The sequence below is a fragment of the Coregonus clupeaformis genome, unplaced genomic scaffold (assembly GCF_020615455.1).
Source record: "Coregonus clupeaformis isolate EN_2021a unplaced genomic scaffold, ASM2061545v1 scaf2542, whole genome shotgun sequence".
Lineage (NCBI taxonomy): Eukaryota > Metazoa > Chordata > Actinopteri > Salmoniformes > Salmonidae > Coregonus > Coregonus clupeaformis.
Genome location: NW_025535996.1, coordinates 19,052 through 36,405, shown reverse-complemented (window position 1 = coordinate 36,405; position 17,354 = coordinate 19,052). Strand labels below are relative to the sequence as shown.

General features: G+C 39.2%; 1 long non-coding RNA gene across 1 annotated transcript; it reads left to right on the top strand.

The window, feature by feature from the left end:
* The first annotated feature begins 2,204 nt into the window (after positions 1–2,204).
* On the top strand, positions 2,205–16,356 carry LOC123488887. Its single transcript, XR_006660322.1, has 3 exons — positions 2,205–2,411; positions 3,935–4,046; positions 16,248–16,356. It is a non-coding gene; the product is annotated as an uncharacterized LOC123488887 (long non-coding RNA).
* Positions 16,357–17,354: the final 998 nt, after the last annotated feature.

Sequence of the window (17,354 nt, the reverse complement as noted above, 5' to 3'; positions counted from 1 at the left end):
AGGTGGGGTGAAGGTTCCGGACGTGTGACTGCAGGTGAAACAAAAACGGAGGTAAGGACACAAAACTCAACAAAGTACAAAACAACAAAACTCACGCTAGATACTCTAACTGATACGCAGATACACCTACTGTTCATGGCTAACGATCCGGCAGGAACTGGATGTTGGCCAGAGCCTAAGAAAGGTGCTGATTAGGCCCAGGTGTGCAGATTGCTAATGGGAAGCAGGTGCGGAAACCAGAGCGCTCCCCGGAGCGTTCCCGAACCCTCGGGAAACTGGAGATTACGACCAGGACCCGACTCAGACAGCCGGGATCGTTACACTAGGAGAAACTACAAGAAGGAACAGGATTGGTCCCATAATATGGCACTATTATGATCATTCATTGGTTCTGCATGTTTTACAAAAACACTGTTTGGAACCCTTGACACTCAAATAAAGGCCAAATAAAGACCACCTGCTTCATAGAAATTCAAACTATCTTGTGTGAGCCTTATTGACAGTAGGCCTAAAGAATACATTGTTTCTGAGGTGTGGCAAATGGGAGTGGCGAATGACATCATAAATGCACTTATTGAAAAACGACATTGTGCTGCAGTGTTTGATTCAGTTTGATTCAGTGGACCACAAACTGTTGCTAGCCAGACTCAGTAACATTGGTCTCAATGGGTCCTCCAACTTTAGTAACACTATACGTGATTTTATTTGATATAAGATATACAAATGTGCTAATTAAATGAAATAAAGTAATCAGTTGTAGTGCCTTAGAGACTTATGTTACAACTAGTTCATAAAATGTAATAGTTTCACTGAGGGGGGCATTTACACTCAAACAGAAGCAGGAAGAGAGTTAAAGACAGCTATAGCTATTAGGAAGTTCAGTCTTTCTCTTTGGTGCCTTGGTCCTTGACACACACATTGTGCATTGGTACCATATAACATACGGAGACACACACCCAGAAATGGCTTCTCATCTCTCCCTCTCCATCCTCCTCCTCATCTTCTCCAGACCATCAGGTAAGGGTAACATGTTTCTATGAAGTGCTGAAGTTGAGGTCAGGGACTGGGACTGGACACATGCTGACACTCTGAAGACAGGAGCAGTAGCTTGTCTTATCAATTACACTTCCTGTATTATGTGTGTTATAGTCCAGATGGAATGTCATTTTCCTGTTGTGAGAATTTGTTTGAATTCCAATCTAATGTATTTTCTGTTGTTGTGTCTACAGGTGCTTATCGTGTGTCTGTGAAGACAGGAGGCTCCTCCACCATCCCATGTCCCTATATTCAGGAATACAAAACCCATGTGAAATATTGGTGTAAAGGAGACTCTTTTTATAGTTGATCCCCTGTTGTACGCTCTGACCCTCCTAAGCGCACAGATAAGGCCTCAATCGCTGATGACATCAACCAGCAAACGATCACTGTGACCATGCCTGATCTGGAGCCAGAGGAGTCTGTTCACATCGCTGTCAGACGACAAACCACCACACAAAGTCCCACCACTATGACCAGTGAGTAGAGAGAAATCAGATACTCTATATTTAATTCTTAAAAGTCTATGTCGTGGGGGGTTGACAATTGTTTTAAGATGGTCATACTATGGATCATTTTGCTATTTGAAATTTAGTTTTTGGACCCCTTTAGGTATAAAAAAAAAATATTTGCAAAAATATTGAATTTGGCCTTTAATACAATAGCCTGAGAAACACATTGAATAACACATTCATAAATTGAAAAAAAATACAGTAAAGAAATATATACTTTCAATAATTTTGTTCAACCGGTACCGGTTACCTTCAGACGAGTCCCATGACACTTGTGGGGGTTGTAGAGCAAAACGCTTTGTGGGTGTGGGCGTGAATCTATTCAAGTAAGTAGCTAAGTACATTTTGCATTTTAAAAAATTAAATAAACCCGATGTATTAATAGCTAGCTAGGTACAGCAGGCCACTGTGTGTAGGCTAATGAGCTGCTTGTTAGCTAACCTTACATACTACAGCTAGTTAACGTCATATTAGCTTGTTATCTTGATGCATATTCATCATTGTAAATTAAAAACTCATGCTCCAAATGCATTTGTAGATAACAGCAATGGAAGAGGGTGAAAGGATTTTCTGCTCCAGCTGTCAGAAAAGAGAGTAGGTGTACTAGCTAGTTAGACAGGGCAGGTTGTGGGATGACATTATGCAAATATTCTGGCGTTCTAGTCCTGGAGAGGAAAACTATGAAGACAGACAAGGAGATAATAGTCAGGGCTGTCTAATTGTAATAAAATGAAGCCTGTTTCTTTGTGATGTCTGTCCTCAGATATGGAGAGCTGTGAAAGCCTGTCTGCAGATGAAGAGGTCCCAATGAATGTCCCAAGAGACTGCTGCCACATCCTTGTATGCCATGGGTTGAATGTATACGTATGTTAGCAAATGTTGTATACTACAATACAATACATTTTTCTAACATGAAATTGTTTACTGCAAATCCAACCATTGTATTCTAGGTACAGTAAAGTACATGAAAATAAGCTGCTGGCTTTGTAGGCTAATTACAAATATCAAAAAGGAAAATAATGTGGCTTGGAGAGCATTATAATTCTACCTCGTAATTCTACCTTGTTTATTTGCTGAGAATGATTGTAGAATACAGAGACAAAATCAGAAGGTCAATGGCATGGACGAGGACTGCAGAGATGTTAGTGTTGATGATGGGTAAAGAGAGATTTGCACGACAATGTTTGCAAGTCAAAGCCACAATTTCCTTTACCCAAAGTACCCATTCATGTGCATGTAGGCCTATAATCATCAATGTCATGACACCAGTATCATGAAAGAGCCATAAGCTATAATATATGAGAATCATAATGTTAAGATACCATAATCCAATTGGTAGCATATTACATGGGAAATTCATGCTTACTGTATCATTTATAATGTTATAATGCGTGTTACTGCTGATTTATATCCTTTGGTGGGCAAATTTCACAATTTAATTTACTCAACACATTTACAAACGGTGGCTTTGATCACAGTTTTGAGGTTTAGGTTGCTTGATGTTCATAGCTAGCTAGCAGCACAAGCAAACGTTGTGCAAATCTCTCTTCACCCACCATCAACTCCAACAATCTCTGCAATCCTCCTCTATGCCATTGACCATATGATTTTGTCTCTGTATTCTGGCAAAGCAAACTCATATAGAATTGGAAAACCAGACACAGCAATGATTGGCTTTCTTCCATCTTTTTTGGTTGTACATGCCTGGAACTAATGACCGGCGGAACTGTTTCAAGAACAGAAGATTTTCAAGCAAACATCTGCTCCTCACATGATAAGTTAACGGCAGGGGTGGCCGGGTGTAATTTGCATAAAGTACAGCAGAGCTGAACTTTTTATATCGTTCCGCTAGCAGGGTTCTCGCGGCTTACCTTCCCACAATCCCCTGGGCATTGTTCTGCATGCTCCGGTTGAAATGAATGGGGGCGAATTTGAAAGTGGTGGAAACCCTACGTCATGGTCTGACAAACACCGCTCTAGCTCTGCCACCTTTCACCGCCAGAGTGCGACATACGCAGATGAGCTGGACTGACACAATATCAGATATAGAAGATATCTTTAGCTTCAACTGACAGATTTTTGATGGGGATTTTATTATTGTGTCACTTTGATTGACACACCGGTGCATCAATCGACTCTAGTGTTTTTTAAGTAATAACCTTGTTTTATTCAGTCTTGCTTGCTTATCATTTGAAACAAATTGGATTATAACCTGATTACAGTAGTCCTACTATTGGTTTGAACTCAACAAAACCCACATGTTGGAGTAAATTACATAAGTTGTAGAAGAAGATCATAGCTTAGCCACAGTGTCTTGTTACATTTCAGTATACCCTGTGTCTCTCTGGTACATCAGTCATAATACCATTGTTGTTTTTACCTCACAGCAACCCAAGCTCCAACCACTGAACAATCCTCTTTCTCTCCAACTGCTGAGCCTGTTCAGACTGACAACACAGTCCAAGGTTCTGAGAGGGGCAAGGAGAAGGACACCATGAGGTAATTATCACTCATTCAGCTGTATGTAACACTTATTCTTCCAATTGGATGGCAATATAAATATGAATGTGTGTAACTTCTTCTGTTTTTCACAGTAGTTTAGGGAACAAAAACACCCTCCTTAAATGTTTTCACACCAAGTATATAATAATAATAATAATATGCCATTTAGCAGACACTTTTATCCAAAGCGACTTACAGTCATGCGTGCATACATTTTTTGTGTATGGGTGGTCCCGGGGATCGAACCCACTACCTTGGCGTTACAAGCGCCGTGCTCTACCAGCTGAGCTACAGAGGACCACATATATATGCCAAGACACTGTTGTCATGGAAACATTTCCCACTTTCTCATATCTCTGTGGTTTGCAGAATTAGCAGCATTATTTTCTTGTATGGTCAAGTTCCACACATGAAAAGTGTAAAGAGCTGAACAAATAATTCCATTTCGTCATAGCAGCACAAACATTTATATTTATCTATGATGTTTCATGGACTTTATTTTACAATAAACAGACAAATGTACAAATGTACTAATTAATTAAGGTAATCAGTTGTAGTGCCTTAGAGCCTTATGTTACAACTAGTTCATAGAATGTAATAGTTTCTATCTGCCACTGAGGGGGGCATATACACTCAAACAGAAGCAGGAAGAGAGTTAAAGACAGCTATAGCTATTAGGAAGTTCAGTCATTCTCTTTGGTGCCTTGGTGTTTGACACAAACATTGTGCATTGATACCATATAACATACGGAGACACATACCCAGAAATGGCTTCTCATATCTCCCTCTCCCTCCTCCTCCTCATCTTCTCCAGACTCTCAGGTAAGGGTAACAAGTTATTTAGGGGGGAAATGACGTGTCAGCATGGTAGGCACAGCTTGACCCATTAATTAATCGTAAAATTGAGGATTAGCTAATAACTGTAAAACAAACTTAATGGATAATATACAGAACATTCAACCATTTATTGATCAACACTTTAAAATGCTCGAACCAGAATCTTACACATCGAAGCGAACAAGAGCACCACAATTGATTATTTTATTTTATTAGCACATTTGTATGTCTTATATCAAATAAAATCACGTATGGTGTTAATAAAGATGGAGGACCCGGCAGCCTTTTTAGTTGGTGTTGAGCAGCAACGGTTGAGATTTAAAAAATATATTTTAAAGTTTTATTCAAGGACCATGAACTAGATTCAGCTGCGGGACGATTTTTTCACAAGCGGATGGTCAGGGGGGCCAGAATATAATTACAAATAATTCATTGACTGCAAATTGACCGCAAGAAGCCCAAACAGATGACTAAAACATAATCACTATAAAACCTTTCTTAAATTAGTATACAATTACATATATCTTTCTATTATGCGTGGTAATACCTTGGAACAGACTTCCAAAATGTAAATCACTTGGAGCTGATTTTCTGGTCTTTTTACAGTATTGTATGTCCACAAATTAAGAATATATTATACTTTATTTTGCTCTGAAAAATTTGGGAGCCAAATAAAATCCCATGTGGGCCAAATTCGGGGCGCGGGTTGCCAGTTGGGGAACCCTGCACTAATGAGAGGCTATGGTATGATAATAACACAATGAAAACAGAATTACTTGGTCTGAAGTGCAGAAGTATGAAGAAAAATATTGTCATAATGGGAATAAAGGAGGATGAAAACTATCAGGCAACTGAGGATCAAGTCAAGGTTTTCATGACACGTAATCTCAAGATGGTGGAAAAGGTGGATACAATTAATTGTCAAAGGCCTCTGCATTTTGATGTCAGAGAGGAGGGAAGACACCCTCAGTGGTGGAAAAAGTACGCAATTGTGATACTTGAGTAAAAGTAAAGTACCTTAATAGAATAACACTTAAGTAAAAGTGTAAGATACCCAGTAAAATAATGTACTAATTGTGTAAAAGTCTAAAAGTATTTTATTTTAAATAGACTTAAGTATAAAAAATACGTAATGAATTTCTCAAATGTAATTAAGTATCAAAAGTAGAAGTATAAATCATATCAATTCCTTCTATTAAGCAAATCAGATGGCACCATATTCTTCTTTTTTTAATTTATGGATAGCCAGGGGCGCGCTATCCCTGATGCAGTAAAAAATTAAAAACATTGAATAATGATGTCAGCTTAATGCGACATATTTTTGAGTGAGAACCCATTACACCTCTTTGATTGTCTCCACACCAACACTCAGACATCATTTACCAACGACGCATGTGTGTTTAGTGAGTCTGCCAGATCAGAGGCAGTAGGGATGACCAGGGATGTTCTCTTGATAAGTGTGTGAATTGTACAATTTTCCTGTCCTGCTAAGCATTCAAAATGCTTTTGGGTGTCAGGGAAAATGGATGGAGTAAAAAATACATTATTGTCTTGAGGAATCTGCTGAATTAAAAGTGAAATAGTAAAGTACAGATACCAAAAAAAACTATTGAAGTTGTACTTCAAAGTATTTTTTACTTAAGTACTTTACACCAGTGGCCACTCTCTGATAGTAGCTAGGCTAACTCACTACAAAATGAAGATTGTCTTGCTACAACAGGGTAGGGAGCTGAAGAACACCGTTCTCTATTAATGACGATTTCCAAATGAAATAGTGAAGAGATTAGGTTCTCTGTACCCCACTTTCAAAAGGCTCCAAATAGAGAAGCAGAATGTTCTTCTGGTGGTCGATAAGTTGTATGTAAACAAGTCATTGTTAAAAGAGTCGAAGAGTACAACGTTGCTGTGAATGATACCTCATGCTGAAGTAGTCCCCAATAGACCTACACATTGCACTGCAATTGGGGTATATTATGACTTGAATGCTGTTATACCCTATAGTACACTACTGGAGTAGCTAAACGATCCTATAACAATTGGTGTTACTATCTTTTTAACACCATGTAAACAATACATCTCAATCTCAAACATGCAAAGGACTTATTATTGTTCCGATACACACCGGCAAATCTGTTGGGTGTTGTCAACAGGGTCTGGTAACCTGTAAACCAGGTGGTAAGTATGAAGATCCAGTCCACCTAAAAAACTGGAGGCCCCTTACACTTCAGTGTTGTGATGCAAAATCCTAGCAAAATGCATAGAGCATAGAATTAAAAAGGTGTTGTAGGATATTATTAATCCTGATCAGACTTTTTACATGGACGATACATGATATATGAGACAAATACTGGAAACGAGAACATTATGAAAAATCTAGGAAGCCAGGTCTGGTCTTCATATTAGATTTTGAAAAAGGCTTTTGATAAAGTACGACTAGAATTTATATATAAATACATGGACTATTCTAATTTAGGAGAATCTCTTATACAATGGGTTAGAGTTCGTATAGTAAACCCAGGTGTAAAATAATAAGTAATGGCTACTTCTCAGAAACTATTATACTGTCAAGAGGAGTAAAACAAGGTTGTCTAAGGTCGGCATATCTATTTATTATGGCCATCAAACTGTTAGCTATTAAAATCAGGTCCAACAATAATGTAGAGGGACTAGAAATCCAGGGCATAAAAACGGTGAAAGGGTGTCATTGTACGCTGGAAGTCTCCTCTTAAATATGCAATCTGGATCCCTTCACAGCCTCATAGATGATCTAGATGATTTTTTCTAAACTCTCTGGATTACAACCAAACTATGATCATTGTACCATATTATATATTGGATCGTAAAAAAAATACCACTTTTAGATTACGGTGTAGTTTACCAATACAATGGTCTGACAATGAAGTGGACATACTCTGTAAATAAATGAACTCATTACAACAATTCTTAATAGAAAGTGAGCAAAAATAGATCAGATCTTGCTACCATGGAATGGTAAATACCTGTCTATTGGTGGAAAAATCACCCTTTTTAGTTGTTTAGGCATATCCCAGTTTACCTATTTACTTATGGCCCTGCCTACACCGAGCGATATGTTTTTCAAATTATATGAACAATAAATATTTCACTTTATTTGGAATGGCAAGACAGATTAAATGAAGCGTGCTTATTTGTATAATGAATATGAATTCAGGGGGCTAAAATTATAAAATATTAAAGCATTAAACCTCTCACTAAAAGCATCAATCATACAAAAGTTATACTTAATGCCGAACTGGTTCTCAAGTAGATCAGTAAGAATGGCTCACCCTTTGGTAAAAAATTGCCTTTTTGCCCTTATCTATATTACAACCTCACATTTTCAATTAACTGAAAATGGAAGCTTTTCAAAAATATCACCCTTTCTAAAACAAACCATACAAAGCTGGTTGCAATTCCAGATTCATCCTCCAGAAAAGACAGACCAAATATAACATGAAATATTATTGTTAAACTCAAATACACGTGTTTTTCTTTTATTTCTACGTTATTTTGAAAGAATTTCATACAAAAAATGATTTATCTTTGTTAATGACATTGCGAATAGGAAAGGTGGAGAGTTACGTAAAATGTCCAGCTAACAAAAATATTTGGAAATGTTTGCTCTATCCAAAATTATAACCAATTGATTGCAGCATTACTGCAAAAAGGAAGAGGCAAGTGGAAGGGGTAGGAGGTGGGGATTCCGATTCCATGGCTTATGAACTGATACACAAAACAACGCTTGGTTCAAAATTTAAACTTACAATTATTATACAAAATTCTTGCCACCAATAGAATGTTATGTACAGTGGGGAAAAAAAGTATTTAGTCAGCCACCAATTGTGCAAGTTCTCCCACTTAAAAAGATGAGTGAGGCCTGTAATTTTCATCATAGGTACATGTCAACTATGACAGACAAATTGAGAATTTTTTTCTCCAGAAAATCACATTGTAGGATTTTTTATGAATTTATTTGCAAAGTATGGTGGAAAATAAGTATTTGGTCACCTACAAACAAGCACGATTTCTGGCTCTCACAGATCTGTAACTTCTTCTTTAAGAGGCTCCTCTGTCCTCCACTCGTTACCTGTATTAATGGCACCTGTTTGAACTTGTTATCAGTATAAAAGACACCTGTCCACAACCTCAAACAGTCACACTCCAAACTCCACTATGGTCAAGACCAAAGAGCTGTCAAAGGACACCAGAAACAAAATTGTAGACCTGCACCAGGCTGGGAAGACTGAATCTGCAATAGGTAAGCAGCTTGGTTTGAAGAAATCAACTGTGGGAGCAATTATTAGGAAATGGAAGACATACAAGACCACTGATAATCTCCCTCGATCTGGGGCTCCACGCAAGATCTCACCCCGTGGGGTCAAAATGATCACAAGAACGGTGAGCAAAAATCCCAGAACCACACGGGGGGACCTAGTGAATGACCTGCAGAGAGCTGGGACCAAAGTAACAAAGCCTAATTTTTATCCTCCAAGGAGGGGGTGGTGGATTGGCAAAAAAAAAAGGAGGGTAACATGTATCTATGAAGTGCTGAAGTTGAGGTCAGGGACTGGGACTGGACACATGCTGACACTCTGAAGACAGGAGCAGTAGCTTGTCTTATCAATAACACTTCCTATATTATGTGTGTTATAGTCCAGATGGAATGTCATTTTCCTGTTGTGAGAATTTGCTTGAATTCCAATCTAATGTGTTTTCTGTTGTTGTGTCTACAGGTGCTTATCGTGTGTCTGTGAAGACAGGAGGCTCCATCACCATCCCATGTCGCTATGATCAGGAATACAAAACCCATGTGAAATATTGGTGTAAAGGATATGATTTAAATAGTTGCTCTCCTGTTGTACGCACTTACCTTCCTAAGAGCACAGCTAAGGCCTCAATCTCTGATGACATCAACCAGCTAACCTTCACTGTGACCATGACTGATCTGGGGAGTGAGGACTCTGAATGGTACTGTTGTGCTGTAGAGATCAATGTTGGAGCAGACGTCAGGATAGAAGGATTCCACCTATCTGTGACTCCAGGTAAGATCCCTGCAACTCTTGCATGTGATTACATGACTGGTGTTCTGGTTTCATTTACTGGTCTCACTATTATTGTTCATGTTGACATGAGGAATGTTGGTATATGTCTGCTTTCTGTTCTCTATCCATCATATCATAATTATGATATTTGTTGTCAGTTGTTACAAAAAAAACACTTGATCACTCAGGACCTTATTTGGTGTGTGTACCTCTGTGTTCAGGTACTCCAGAACTCTATGTGGACCAACAGGAGGTGACTGGAGTTGAAGGAGGGAGTGTCATTGTAAATTGTTACTATAATGACACTGGAAATTGGAAGTGGTGCAGGATTGGTGGCAGTGTCTACTGTGTCTGGGGGAATTCTGGGAGTATAGATGGAACATCAGTGACCCTACAGCAGACCACTGATGCCACCAGAAGAAACATCTTAACGGTGACTATGAGTGGTCTGAAGATGGACAACACTGGCTGGTACAGGTGTAGAGTGGGATACTTTATAATGCCTGTTCACATCACTGTCAGACGACAAACCACCACACAAAGTACCACCACTATGACCAGTGAGTAGAGAGCAATCAGATACTGTATTATTAAGTATTAACCTGGTTTTATCCAGTCTTACTGACTAATCATTTGAAACAAATTGGATTGTAACCTGATTCAAAGCTTTTGGGAATACTTAGTGGTCCTACCACTGGTTTGAACTCAACAGTGCTAATACTAAGTTAAAATCCACATGTTGGGGTAAATGAAATAAGCTGGACAAGAAGGTCATAGCTTAGCCACAATGTATTGTTACTGTTCAGTCTACACTGTGTCTCTCTGGTACACCAGTCATTTTACCAGGGGCGCAACCTTCACTGGGGACAGGGGGGATATGACCCCCCCACATTCTGAAATTGCATGTTTGACCCCCCAGTTGTATCATTGCAGCGTGTGCTTTAAGACCATGCAGACGCCTCAGAGCGGTTATGTCTCCCCCACTTCTAAAACAAAAGTTGCACCCCTGCATAATACCATTGTGGTTTCTACCTCATGTTAACAAACCACCACACAAAGTACCACCACTATGACCAGTGAGTAGAGAGCAATCAGATACTGTATAATTAAGTATTTACCTGGTTTATCCAGTCTTTCTTGCTTTTCATGTGAAAGAAATGGGATTGTAACCTGATTCAAAGCTTTTGGGAATACGTACGGTGGCCCTATCATACCAGTTAAAATTCACATGTTGGGGTAAATAAGCATGACAAGAAGGTCATAGTTTAGCCACAATGTCTTGTTACAGTTCAGTCTACCCTGTGTCTCTCTGGTTCACCAGTCATAATACCATTGTTGTTTTTACCTCACAGCAACCCAAGCTCCAACAACTGAACAATCCTCTTTCTCTCCAACAGCTGAGCCTGTTCAGACTGACAACACAGTCCAAGGACCTGAGGGGGGCAAGGTGAAGGACATCATGAGGTAATTATAACTTATTCAGCTGTATTTAACTCTTACTGTTCCAAATGGATGGCAATAGAAATATGAAGAAAGATACCATTTTCTATTTTGTAACACTAGACTTTAGGGCACAAAAACACCCACCTTAAACATCTTCACACAGAGTATAGGCCAAGACACTGTTGTCATAGAGACATTTACCATCATAGAGACAGACACATTTACCACTTCCTCTTACCTCTGTGGCTTGTTGAAGTAGCAGCCTTCTACTCTTGTATGGCCAAGTTTCACACATTAAAGGTGTGAAGAGCTGAACAAATATTTCCATTTAGTCATAGCAGCACAAAAAGGATCATAAAAAAATCTTAATATCTTATATGTTTTATGGACAATATTTTAAAATAAACATAGTCTTTCACCATCAGTACCATAGATCTAACAGTCCTACAGATTCCTATGGGCATGTTGGTGGTGGTGATATCTGGTGTCCTAGTCACATGAAAATGTGGACGCATCAATTCAGTCTCACAGTGTAGACCTAATGACAATAGCAGATTTTCATTACAATAAACGTAGGGGTTTTTGAAACCGATGTCTGTTTTCATTCATCAAATTGCAGGTGCACAGTGCACTGTTTGGATGCTGGAATTATTTTGTGATTGCAGGAACGTTCGCGGGTAACCTACAGGAGCCCCTTTTTGAAGTGATTGTTTGACAACCAGATGACTGGTTGTATTAATGCCACATTAAAAGGTAATGCATGTTAAAGGTGATGACTAATCTTTACTAGTCCTAGACTGCTAGGCCACAGAGATAATATATTAAAATAATAAGGATTGTATATGTAATTCTATGATTACACCTAGGCTTAAAAAAATATATATATACTTTCACCCCTGTTGAAAATATTATTATTATTATGATTATATAAATCTTTAGCCCTTCTCTGAAGGCGGACAAGGCTCTCAATGTTCCCCACAGTGTTTGGGTTAGTAATAATTTGTAGAGTACTTCTATTTGCCCTCAACATGCATTTTTTCACCATTCTGAATGTCTGAAGAATCCATATGTTCTTCTGAAATATGAAAACAAAAATACTGGATATTTTAACTCTTATCATGATGGCGATTTGACAAAATTACAATCATGGTCTTGAAGTGGACTTGCATTTTTCTGGTCTCAGTCTTGCCTCGGGTTTCGGACCTCCCACTTGATCACTCAGGAGCTTCTTTGGTGTCAGATACTCCAGAACTCTATGTGGACCAACAGGAGGTGACTGGAGTTGAAGGAGGAGTGTCATTGTAAATTGTTACTATAGTGACATTGGACATATGGAGTGGTCCAGGATTGGTGGCAGTATATCCTGTGTGAAGAGGAATTCTGGGAATATAGATGGAACATCAGTGACATTACAAAGACCACTGATGCCACCAGAAGAAAAGTCTTAACATTGACTCTGAGTGGTCTGAAGATGAAGATCAATGTTTTTCACACAAGTTTAGGTCACAAAAACACCCTCTTTAAACGTTTTCACACGAGTATAGGTCAACACTTCCTCAGACTCTGTTATAGAGACATTTACCATCATAGAGACAGAGACATTTACCACTTCCTCATACCTCTGTGGTTGTAGAAGTAGCAGCATTCATGGCCAAGTTTCACACATTAAAGGTGTGAAGAGCTGAACAAATATGTCCATTTTGTCGTAGCAGAACAAGTAATATCATAAAAAATATATATTTACTGTATCTGTGATGTTTTATGGACTATATTTTACAATGAACAGTCTTTACCATCAGGTCTATAGATCTAAAAGTCCTACTGAATCCTGTTGGCATGTTGGTGGTGGTGATAGCTGGTGCCCTAGTCCCATGGAAGATGCCTACACTGCCATCTTCAATGATCCGCAGTCATTAAATACCTTGTGCAGTCAGTCATCACTGCTGCTGCAATCTGTTAAATATACAGTGCCTTCGGAAAGTATTCAGACCCTTTGAATATTTCCACATTTTGTTACGTTATAGTGTTATTTTAAAATGGATTACATTTTAAAAAAATCCTCAGCAATCTAAACACAATACACCATAATGATGAAGCAAAAACAGGTTTTTAGAAACTTTTGCAAATGTATAAAAAATACAAAACAGAAATACCTTATTTACATAAGTATTCAGACCCTTTGCTCTGAGACTCGAAATTGGGCTCAGGTGCATCCTGTTTCCATTGATCATCCTTGAGATGTTTCTACAACTTGATTGGATTCCACCTGTGGTAAATTCAATTGATTGGACATGATTTGGAAAGGCACACACCTGTCTATATAAGGTCCCACAATTGACAGTGCATGTCAGAGCAAAAACCAAGCCATGAGGTCGAAGGAATTGTCCGTAGAGCTCCGAGATATAGAGCTCCGAGATAGGATTGTCGAGACACAGATCTGGGGAAGGGTACCAAAAAATGTCTGCAGCATTGAAGGTCCCCAAGAACACAGGGGCCTCCATCATTCTTAAATGGAAGAAGTTTGGAACTACCAAGACGCTTCCTAGAGCTGGCCACCCGGCCAAACTGAGCAATCGGGGGGAGAAGGGCCTTGGTCAGGGAGGTGACCAAGAACCCGATGGTCACTCTGAAAGATCTCGGGAGTTCCTCTGTGGAGATGGGAGAACCTTCCAGAAGGACAACCATCTCTGCAGCACTCCACCAATCAGGCCTTTATGGTAGAGTGCCCAGACGGAAGCCACTCCTCAGTAAAAGGCACATGACAGTCCGCTTGGAGACAAGATTCTCTGGTCTGATGAAACCAAGATTGAACTCTTTGGCCTGAATGCCAAGCGTCACGTCTGGAGGAAACCTGGCACCATCCCTACCGTGAAGCATGGTGGTGGCAGAATCATGCTGTGTGGATGTTTTTCAGTGGCAGGGACTGGAAGACTAGTCAGGATCGAGGGAAAGATGAACGGAGCAAAGTACAGAGAGATCCTTGATGAAAACCTGTTCCAGTGCGCTCACGACCTCATACTGGGGCGAAGGTTCACCTTCCAACAGGACAATGACCCTAAGCACACAGCCAAGACAACGCAGGAGTGGCTTCGGGACAAGTCTCTGAATGTCCTTGAGTGGCCCAGCCAGAGCCCAGACTTGAACCCGATCGAACATCTCTGGAGAGACCTGAAAATAGCTGAGCGGTGACGCTCCCCATCCAACCTGACAGAGCTTGAGAGGATCTGCAGAGAAGAATGGGAGACACTCCCCCAAGTACAGTGTGCCAAGCTTGTAACGTCATACCCAAGAAGACTCGAGGCTGTAATCGCTGCCAAAGGTGCTTCAACAAAGTACTAAGTAAAGGGTCTGAAGACTTATCTAAATGCAATGTTTCAGTTTTGTATTTGTAATAAATCAGCAAAAATTTATAAAAAGCTGTTTTTGCTTTGTTATTATGGGGTAGATTGATGAGGAAAAAAATTATTGAATCAATTTTAGAATAAGGCTGTAAAAAGTCAAGAGGTCTGAATACTTCCCAAAGGCACTGCCTCTAGAAATACAGTACCAGTCAAAAGTTTGGACACACCTACTCATTCAAGGGTCTTTCTTTATTTTATTTACTATTTTCTACATTGTAGAATAATAGTGAAGACATCAAAACTATGAAATAACACATATGGAATTATGTAGTAACCAAAAAAGTGTTAAACGAATCAAAATATATTTAAGATTTTACATTCTTCAAATAACCACCCTTTTCCTTTATGATAGCTTTGCACACTCTTGGCATTCTCTCAACCAGCTTCACCTCGAATGCTTTTCCAACAGTCTTGAAGGAGTTCCACATATGCAGAGCACTTGTTGGCTGCTTTTCCTTCACTCAGCGGTCCAACTCATCCCAAACCATCTCAATTGGGTTGAGGTTGGGTAATTGTGGAGGCCAGGTCATCTGATGCAGCACTCACCACTCTCCTTCTTGGTCAAATAGTCCTTACAAAGCCTGGAGGTGTGTTGGGTCATTGTCCTGTTGAAAAACAAATGATACTCCCATTAAGCGCAAACCAGATGGGAACCAAATATCTCAAATTAGGACTCATCAGACCAAAGGACAGATTTCCACCGGTCTAATGTCCATTGCGCGTGTTTCTTGGTCCAAGCAAGTCTCTTCTTATTGGTGTCCTTTAGTAGTGGTTTCTTTGCAGCAAGTCGACCATGAAGGCCTGATTCACACAGTCTCCTCTGAACAGTTGATGTTGAGATGTGTCTGTTACTTGAATTCCGTGAAGCATTTATTTGGGCTGCAATCGGAGGTGCAGTTAACACTAATGAACTTTCCTCTGCAGCAGAGGTAACTCTGGGTCTTCCTTTCCTGTGGTGGTCCTCATGAGAGCCAGTTTCATCATAGCGCTTGATGTTTTTTGTGACTGCACTTGAAGAAACATTTTTCAAGTTCTTGACATTTTCCAGATTGACTGACCTTCATGTCTTAAAGTAGTGATGGACTGTTGTTTCTCTTTGCTTATTTGAGCTGTTCTTGCCATAGTATGGACTTGGTCTTTTACCAAATAGGGCTATCTCCCTTATACCACCCCTACCTTGTCACAACACAACTGATAGGCTGAAATGCATTAAGAAGGAAAGAAATTCCACAACACTTTTTTGGTTACTACATGATTCTATATGTGTTATTTCATAGTTTTGATGTCTTCACTATTATTCTACAATGTAGAAAAACCCTGGAATGAGTAGGTGTGTCCAATCCTTTGACTGGTATAGTAGATGGTCTTCCCTTTACAATTCCCTTTTTCTTTTTTTGTATATTGTATTGCAGCAATTTACAGAGTAACATGTTCTAAATCTTTTAATTCCTCTACAGATGGGGGAGAACATTCTTCTACCTGCCAAAAATTGGTAATGCAGTGCTCTTCCTCCTGTGCACCATCATTGCTGTTGTGAAGTTCAGGGCAAACTGACTCTGTGGTGAAGTTCAGGGCAAACTGACTCCAAAGGTAAAACTGAGGATGAGTAGAAACCAGACAGGTCTCTCTGGTGAGACCAAGGGACAGATTTACTTCTTGCACCTGCTTTTTCAGGGATAAAACACACAAAATAAGAAACTGTTCATTTATGGTACATTTTACCTATGTCTTTGACCTAATTTGACTTTTTAGTCCATATGTTGTTGCCCATATATGCTTTGTTTCATAGTTTATCTAATTTACTGAATCATAGTCTTACTGTCTATTCTGTCTGCTTTATATGTTAAAAATGCATGCATTGTTATTAAACTTTAAAATCTATGAAGATATTCATAGAAAGTTGTGTCTCTGCCCAAATACATTGTTTCTGAATTGTGTGTGCTTGCAAGCATCATATAAGCTTGTACTGTTAATGATTAGGCAGAAATGAAATAAAAGTATTTTAAAAATGTTAATTAACTATTCAATACCCAGAATTTGGAAATCAGCATATGTTCACCCACTACTAAAGGTTGGAGACCCTTCAGATGTGAATAACTATTGCCCTATTTCTAAGCTCCCTATCCTGGTCAAAGTCTTTGAATCTGTGGTGAACTCTCAGCTAAATACATTCCTACTTGAAATAACATCCTGTGTGGGGTTCAGTCTGGCTTTAGTTGACCACAAACTGTTGCTAGCAAGAGTCAATAACATTGGTCTCATTGAAGGGGGCCGTGAATATCACAGACAGAACACAATTGTCTATGATGAGAATCCAAAGTCTAGCTTCCTTTCAGATTACTAGAGGTGTACAACAGGTCCCCATTTTAGCCCCATTAAAAGGTGTCATCCTACAAATAACTAGGTATATGGTTGGACAAGAAGCTGTACTACAAATATCATATGGATCGTCTTTTGAGGAAGATTAAACTGAAATTGGGTTTTATTTTTTCGCAACATGGCTTATACAAGCCACTTTTCTTTCAGTAATTCATTATGGTGACAATGTACATGCATGGAAGCCT